This window comes from Microcebus murinus, chromosome 31 (assembly GCF_040939455.1).
Source record: "Microcebus murinus isolate Inina chromosome 31, M.murinus_Inina_mat1.0, whole genome shotgun sequence".
In the NCBI taxonomy this organism is placed as follows: Eukaryota; Metazoa; Chordata; class Mammalia; order Primates; family Cheirogaleidae; genus Microcebus; species Microcebus murinus.
In genome coordinates, this window is record NC_134134.1 from 114,555 (window position 1) to 122,730 (window position 8,176).

Below are 8,176 nucleotides of genomic sequence, written 5' to 3' on the forward strand. Positions count from 1 at the left end.
TCCCCTGGGGGTGCAAGGAGAGCACCTCGTAAAGATCCAAAGGGTTGTCAGGTGATATGAAGCTGCATGAACCTACGTGTATTCCAGCAAGTGGAAAGAAAAAATTTCCTACGAGAGTCTGCAGACTTTGTGCCACCCGCGGAAAAATGAATGAATCTAGATATTTATGTAAATTCTGTTTGGTCTCTCTTCACAGAGGAAAATGTTTTATGCAGTACCGTACATAATAAAAGTACTAGGAATGTTACTTGTTTAATTAGTTGTTTAATTGTTTTTGTAAATAAGAATATTATAATTATTGAAAAACAACACTTAAAGTGCATTATGATCTATACTTACAATGATTTAAAAAATGTGCAGCTTGCACGAAAACTTGCAGTCCCTGGCCTAAGTCTTAGAGATCTCTATGCGGTACAAAATGTGTTTAAGAAAATAGGCATAGACCAGACTTACCTAAAAATTTTACAAGGTATATATGACAAATCCACAGCCAGCATCATACTGAATGGGGAAAAATTGAAAGCATTCCTACTAAGTACTGGAACCAGACAAGGTTGCCCTCTATCACTGCTTCTATTCACCATAGTGCTGGTAGTCCTAGCCAGAGACAAGACAAGAGAAGCATCAGACAAGAAAAGCAAATTATGGATATCCAAATGTGAGCAGAAGAGGTCAAACTATCTCTCTTTGATGATGATATGATCTTATATCTGGAAAACCCCAAAGATTCTGCCATGAGACTGCTGGAGTGGATAAAGAAATTGAGCAAAGTCTCAGGTTACAAAGCCAATGTACAGAAATCAGTAACATTGCTATACACCAACAACAGTCAAACTGAAAACCACATCAAAGACTCAAAACCCTTCATGATAGCAACAAATAAAATAAAGTACCTAGGAATATATGTAACTAAGAAGGTAAAAGTCCTCTACAGGGAGAACTACAAAACACTGAGGAAGGGAATATCAGAGGATGTAAACAGGTGGAAAACCATACCAAGCTCGTGGGTTGGCAGAATCAACATTGTTAAAATGTCTGTACTACCCAAAGTGATCTACAGATTCAATGAAATCCCTATTAAAATACCAACATCATTTTTCACAAACCTAGAAAACATAATTCTATGCTTCATATGGAAAAAGAGAAGACCCTGTATAGCAAAACCAATCTTAAGTAAAAAGAACAAATTGAGAGGCATCAATTTGCCAGACTTCAAGCTATATCACAAGACTATACTAACTAAAACAACATGGAACTGGCACGAGAACAGAGACATAGATCGATGGACCAAACTGAGAACCCAGGTATAAAACCATCCTCATATGGCCATCTACACTTTGACAAAGCAGACAAAAACATACACTGGGGGAAAGAATCTTTATGCAATAAATGGTGCTGGGAAAACTAGATGGCAACATGTAGAAGACTGAAACAGGATCTGCACCTTTCACCTCTCACAAAAGTGAACTGATGGTGCATAACAGATTTAAACCTAAGGTGCGTAGTAATTATAAGAATTCTAGAAGACAATGTTGGAAAAACTGTTATAGACCTTGGTCTGGGCAAAGACTTTATGAAGAAGACCCCAAAAGCAATCACAGCAACAAGAAAAATAAAGAAATGGGACAGGATCAAATTAAAGAAGCTTCTACACAGCCATGGAAACTACCATGAGAGAAAACAGACAAGCTACAGAATGGGAGAAAGATATTGACATGCTATACATCCAATAAAGGGCTGAAAACTATAATCTATATAACTCAGGAAAATCAGCAAGAAAAAATCAAAGAACCCTATGAAAAAGTGGGCAAAGAACATGAACAGAAACTTTTCAATAGAAGAGAAACTAATGGCCAGGAAACATATGAAGAAATGCTCAACATCTCTAATTATCAGGGAAATGCAAAGAAAAACCACAATGAGATATCACTTCTCTCCAGTGAGAATGGCCTTTATCAAAAGTCTTCAAACAATAAATGTTGGCTTCGTTGGGGAGAGACAGAAGCACCCATACACTGCCGATGGGACTGCAAACTAATACAACCTCTGTGGAAAGCATTATGAAGATACCTCAAAGAGATACAAGTAGTACTACAATTTAATCCAGCAATTCCATTACTGGGCTTCTTCCCAAAGGAAAAAAAAATATTCCATAAAAAAAGACACCTTCACTTGAATGTTTATAGCAGCACAATTCAAAAAGGCAAAGATGGGGGATCAACTCAAGTGCCCACTGAGTGGCAATGGAGACAGGCCCAAAGCCCTTTGCACTCACTGTGATCTCTGAAGCCCTTCTGTCACTCTGTTCCACCTGTCTTAGCAACAGTTCACAGCTAGTGCTGCCCACTTGGGAACCCACACAGTGACCTGAGGAAAGTATCCCAGATACTCAGTGGGAGGCACACTCATCCATAAACCTGGCATCAGGCCCAGTCTATGCAGACCCAATTGTATGTGCCTGCCCTAAAGATCAAAGCCATGAAGGAAATCCAGTCTGCCCATGAATAAGACAGGATTTACAACTACCCAAGCTTCTGCTAACAGGCCCATACTAAAGGCAGTCCTCACTACATACCCATCAGCACACTTGTGACCCAGCTACAACCCCTTTTATCTCAAAATCCAGAGAAATTCCCATCTTCCTGGGAACCCAAGAAGGGAAAATCTTTACCTACTTAAACTAGCTTATTAAAACTGGAAGAAGTGTTTGCTCCTTTAAATACACAACACCAATGAAAACATATATTATGATCATATTCAATGCTTCCATTTAACATAGTATTGGAAATCCTAGGCAGAACTGTTAGGCAAGAAAATTTTTTAAAATGTATCCAAAAAGAAAAGAAAATTTAAAAAGTCAGTTGTAGAATACATGATGTCATATAAAAGAGAACCATAAATAGTAGGCCAAAAACCTGTTAAATTAAAACACACACTCAGTAAATCTACAGAGTATTAAATGAACATTAAAATATCAGTGTTTCTGTACACTAACAACAAACTATCAAATAGAATAAGGAATAAAATGACCTGATTTATATTAGCACAAAACAATGACTTTTTTAGCAATAAATTTAACAAAGGAGTTAAAATAGGTTTACATTGAAAAAGATATTGATGAGAAAAATTGAAGATGTCACAAATGTAAAAATATCCTGTGTTAGGGTTTAGGCTTAGTGTAGGGCTTAGAGTTAGGGTAGGCATTAGGGTTGAGTGTTAGGGTTAGGGATTATTGTTTAGGTTCAGTTTAGAGGATAGGGTTGAGTGTTAGGTTTAGAGGTTATTGTTTAGGTTAGGGTAGGGGTTAGTGTTTAGGGTTAGGGGTTAGGGTTAAAGGTTACTGGTTAAGGTTTAGGGTTCGCATAGGTATTAGTGGTTAGTGTTAGGGTTTAGTGCTTATGGTTACAGTTTAGGGCTATGTGTTCGGGTTACATAAGTGTTACGGTTTAGGTTTAGGGTTAGAGATAGTGTTTATGATATGTGTTAGTGGATGGGGATGGGAGCTGTGGCAACCTCATAGGCTGGGTTGGCCTTCCAACCCTCCCCTATATCAGCCCAATCCTCCTCTACATCACCCCAACTCTCCAAGGCATGTACAGAAAAGTGGCAGAAGCCTACAGCACCTGGTATTCCCAGGTGGTCTCCCATCCAAGTACTAACCGGGCTTACCCTGCTTAGCTTTCAAGATCAGATCAGATTGGTCACATCCAGGGTGGTATGGTGGTAGATGGTGGTGAGTATTGTTGGATGCCTCAAGAAACCTTGTTGCTAGGCATCCCTGCCAACCCAGTGGCCCATAACCCCCCCCCTGCCTCCCAGCACTAACCCTGGGCCTCAGTAGTGTCTGCTTGTTCATGTTTGTGACATTACAGCATGAGGAGCAGACTTTGGAACTCAGGCTGATAGCCAGGGCATAGCAGGCAGCAGCTGAGGATGTCAGTTCTGCCTTGAAGCATGAGGTCTGACCTGCCAAGTCTCAAATGGGCAAAGTACTGGCTTCCTGTCTCACCACCAGAGTGCTGCCAGCAGATAGCAATTATAGAAATGGGTATAATTATCTTTATTCAGACAGTCAAGCTGAAAGACAAGACTCTTATTGCCAGGGGGTTGAAGTCCCAGACCTTGATGCATCCCTTCCTGCTCATTTCCTGTGTCTTGTGGGATTGCTGATGTTCACTGTGGTTGAGGGTGTTGATCTGGTGAGCATGCTGGGAGATTCCACTCCAAAGAGGGCCTGAGGGAACTGGCTGCATCTCACCCCTTGTATTAAAGTGGAAGGAATATGTAGGTTTCCACGCAGCAATTCCTGCCAGGTTTGGTAGTACAGTGTAAGCACGCAACAAAAGAGTATACTATAAAGTGAGTTTGAAAAATCAAAATACAATCAGTAACAAATTGAATGGGAAATGTGGAGCCTATACAAACAAAATACAAGAGCATTCTTGAAATATATGAACAAAGACTTAAACACATAGAGAGTTCTATCTTGTTCTTGTAGGGATACAAAATGAATACTATAAAGAGGTCCTTTGTCCTTTGTGCCTTCAACATGGCAGTGGATCTCATAATAGATTCTGTCAGCTTTTTAAAACCTAGCAATGATTTTGCAAAATGCACATGGAAGAACAAGCTTATAAGTATAGCCAAACTTCCAGTGGGAAGCACACAATGAGGTTTTCTTCTCCCATAAGAAGTTAAAACACTTGAAAATAAATGTTCTGTACTTAAAGCAGGGTGGTGTTGATGAAAGTAGACAGATCAGGACAGCAGAAAACCCCCCACCTACCAAAGTGCATCAGAAACATTAAGCAGTAAAAAAATACCACCTTTACCAAATCTGAAATTTTAAAATGTTTGTCATTGTACAGTTTCCAATTTTGAATATGATATACATTATTCATAAATGGAGATAACGTTTATTTTTCCTTTTTTCTGAGACAGAGTCTCACTGTGTGGCCCGGGCTAGAGTGCTGTGGCATCAGCCTCACTCACATCAGCCTCTAACATCTGGGCTCAAGGGATCCTCCTGCCTCAGCCTCCTGAGTAGCTGGGAGTACAGGCATTCACCTCTATGCCTGGCTAATTTTTTTGTATGTATTTTTACTTGTCCGACTAATTTCTTTCTATTTTTTTTAGTAGAAACAGGGTCTCACTCTTGCTCAGCCTTCCCTTAAACTCCTGTCCTTGAGCGATCCTCCTGCTTCAGCTTCCCAGGGTGCTGGGATGACATGTGTGAGTCACCACGTCCAACATGGATATAACCTACCACGTTTCCCCAAAAATCAGACAGGATCTTTTATTTATTTTCCCTCAAGAAGACAACCGAGGGCTTATTTTCAGGGTATGTGTTTTTTTTTAAGCACGGTGCAACCATCTCCATGGATTCAAATAGAGTGAAGTCGTCTTCTCCTAGAACATCCTCCTCACTCTCCAAACCCCGGATCCCATCCTGAATGTCTTCTGACTCTGTTTCCTTTAGAACCATCTAGAACCCATGTCTCCTGTCTAGCCACAGAGCTTTAAGGGGGCAGATGAGAAGGGCTGCTCTTCCTCTGTCTGCCCCCCAGCGACACGCATGGGTTGTGCAGATGTGCTGCGTAGCCACACCCATCACTAGGGCTGATTTTCGGGGTGGGGCGTCTATGGTGCGTGTGCTTACACATCCTGCAGGTGCTTATTGTATGGGGTCGGCTGACTTTCGAGGAAACACAGTATATACAAGGTTAAATGGGAACATCCTCCGGGAAGCACCAGAGAGAAAGCCCTGATTGCCGCCATTAGTGGGTGGGATCCCATTATATGTCAGTCAGGGCTCTGAGGGGTGTGGCCTGGAGCTCTACCCAATCAGAAATCTTGGTGTGGGAACTGTCCAATCAGGCACGCAGTCGGAGGGCGAGACTTCCGGGACCTGGCCCGGTCTTTTTCTCCTTCCAGTCCTCCAAGTTCCGGTTTGTCGTCTGTGTGTTCAGTTCTTCTTTGCTTTGCAGAACTCAGGTGACCCTCTGCTTCTGCCGCCCTCTCACCTGTGGATTCATCTGCAGGAAGGATCCCTGGGCACCACGGAAGTGAGAAAATGGTGAGTGTGCATGGCGGCTGTGCTAGGGGGTTTGAAACTCATCAGAACTGGCTGGGGCAGGTCCCCGGTTTCCCGCGGTCCAGAGTCTGCAGACATGAGGATGCACCAGCCCAGCTTTGCCCTCAGGCCATGCGGCTGAGAGCTGGGTTCCTCCGGGTGGTTCCAAGGTGCAGCCCTGTGTCTCCCCTAGCTTGTGCAGGGACTATGGCAGGGTCAACAGGGAAGGATTTCGACTGGGGTGCGGGGTTCATGCGGGAGGAGCTGTAGGCCCTGTGGTCCCAGTCCCTCCCCTCTGGTGTTAAAATTACTCTAAGGCACCCCTTGAAGACACGATAGAGGCCGGGCACAGAGGTTCACGCCTGTCATCTCAGCACTCTGGGAGGCCCAGGAGGGAGCAGCACTGGAGGTGGGGAGTTTGAGACCAGCCTGAGCAAGAGCGAGACCCTGTGTCTACTAAAAATAGAAAAAAATTAGCTGGAAAATTAAATATGTATGTATATACACACACATATATATATATGTATGTATATATATATATATATATATAGATATTAGCCAGGTGTGATGGCACATACCTGTACTCACAACTACTTGAGAGGCTGAGGCAGGAGGATCGCTTGAGTCCAGGAGTTGGAGGTTGCTGTGAGTGAGGCTGACACCACGGCACCCTAGCCCTGGGTGACAGAGCGAGACTCTGTCTAAAAAAAAAAAAAAAAAAAAAAGGACATGATAGAGTTTATTAGACCAAAGAGAGATTTATAGATCAGAGAGCAATCTTCCATGGTTTGTTTCTGGGGTCCACCAGGGGGGCTTGAAGCAAAGACTTTTAGATAGATAAGGACAAAAGACTATTTGTTTTGAGGCCTTAAGTGTATTCCTCTGCATTTAGCAGTTGCTGCACAAGTTACAAGACAGTAAATATAAAGACAATAGAAAAATCCCTGCAAACTACAGTCCACTTTTCCTTTATCTATCTGTTCCATCTGATTATATTTAGCTTTTATTCTGTACCATTTTCTTTCTTATTTATTTATTTATTTGGAACAGAGTCTTGCTCTGTCACCCAGGTTAGGGTGCCATGGCATCAGCCTAGCTCACAGCAACCTCTACCTCCTGGGCTCAAGCGATCCTCCTGCCTCAGCCTCCCTAGTTGCTGGCACTACAGGCATGGGCCACCGTGCCTGGCCAATTTTTCCTATATAGTTTTAGTTGGCCAATTAATTTCTTTCTATTTTAGTAGAGCCAGGGTCTCACTCTTACTCAGGCTGGTCTCGAACTCCTGACCTTGAGCGATCCACCTGCCTCAGCCTCCCAGAATACTAGTGCTAGGTGAGCCACCACACCTGGCCTTACATTTTTCTTTTAGAATCATGATAGTTAAAAGAACAAGGTGGGCCAGGTGTGGCAGCTCAGGCCTGTAATCCCAGCACTCTGGGAAGCTGAGGCAGACGGATTGCTGAAGGTCAAGAGTTGAAAACCAGCATGAGCAAGAGTGACCTCGTCTATACTATGAATATAAAGGAATTAATTGGTTAACAAAAAATGTGTATAGAGAAAATTAGCTGAGGATGGTGTGCATGCCTGAGGTCCCAGGTACTCAGGAGGTTGAGTCAGGAGGATCGCTTGATCACAGGAGTTGGAGGTTGCTGTGAGTGAGGCTGATGCCACAGCACTCTAGCCTGGGTGACAGAGCAAGACACTGTGAGAAAGAAAGAAAGAGAGAAAGAAAGAAAGAAAGAGAGAGAGAGGGAGAGAGAGAAGGAAGGAAGGAAGGAAGGAAGGAAGGAGAGAAAGAAAGAAAGAAAGAAAGAGAGAGAGAAAGAAAGAAAGAGAAAGAAAGAAAAGAAAGAAAAGAAAGAAAAGAAAGAAAAGAAAGAAAGAAAGAAAGAAAGAAAGAAAGAAAGAAAGAAAGAAAGAAAGAAAGAAAGAAAAATAAAAGAAACAGGGTGGGCCAATCACCTAAATTCTGGAAATTATGGGGACTTTAGTATTCACTTCCCAGGGTATTATGAGAATTAACTCCCAAACTTGGAACTTTCCAGCACTGTAACACAGTGATCCACCAGTTATGGCGAGTTGTAGAATTATTTTATTATGTGT

At 42.4% G+C, this 8,176-nt stretch overlaps 1 pseudogene; it reads right to left on the minus strand.

The window, feature by feature from the left end:
• Positions 1-3,611: 3,611 nt before the first annotated feature.
• On the minus strand, positions 3,612-3,729 carry LOC142865730 (uncharacterized; annotated as a pseudogene).
• Positions 3,730-8,176: the final 4,447 nt, after the last annotated feature.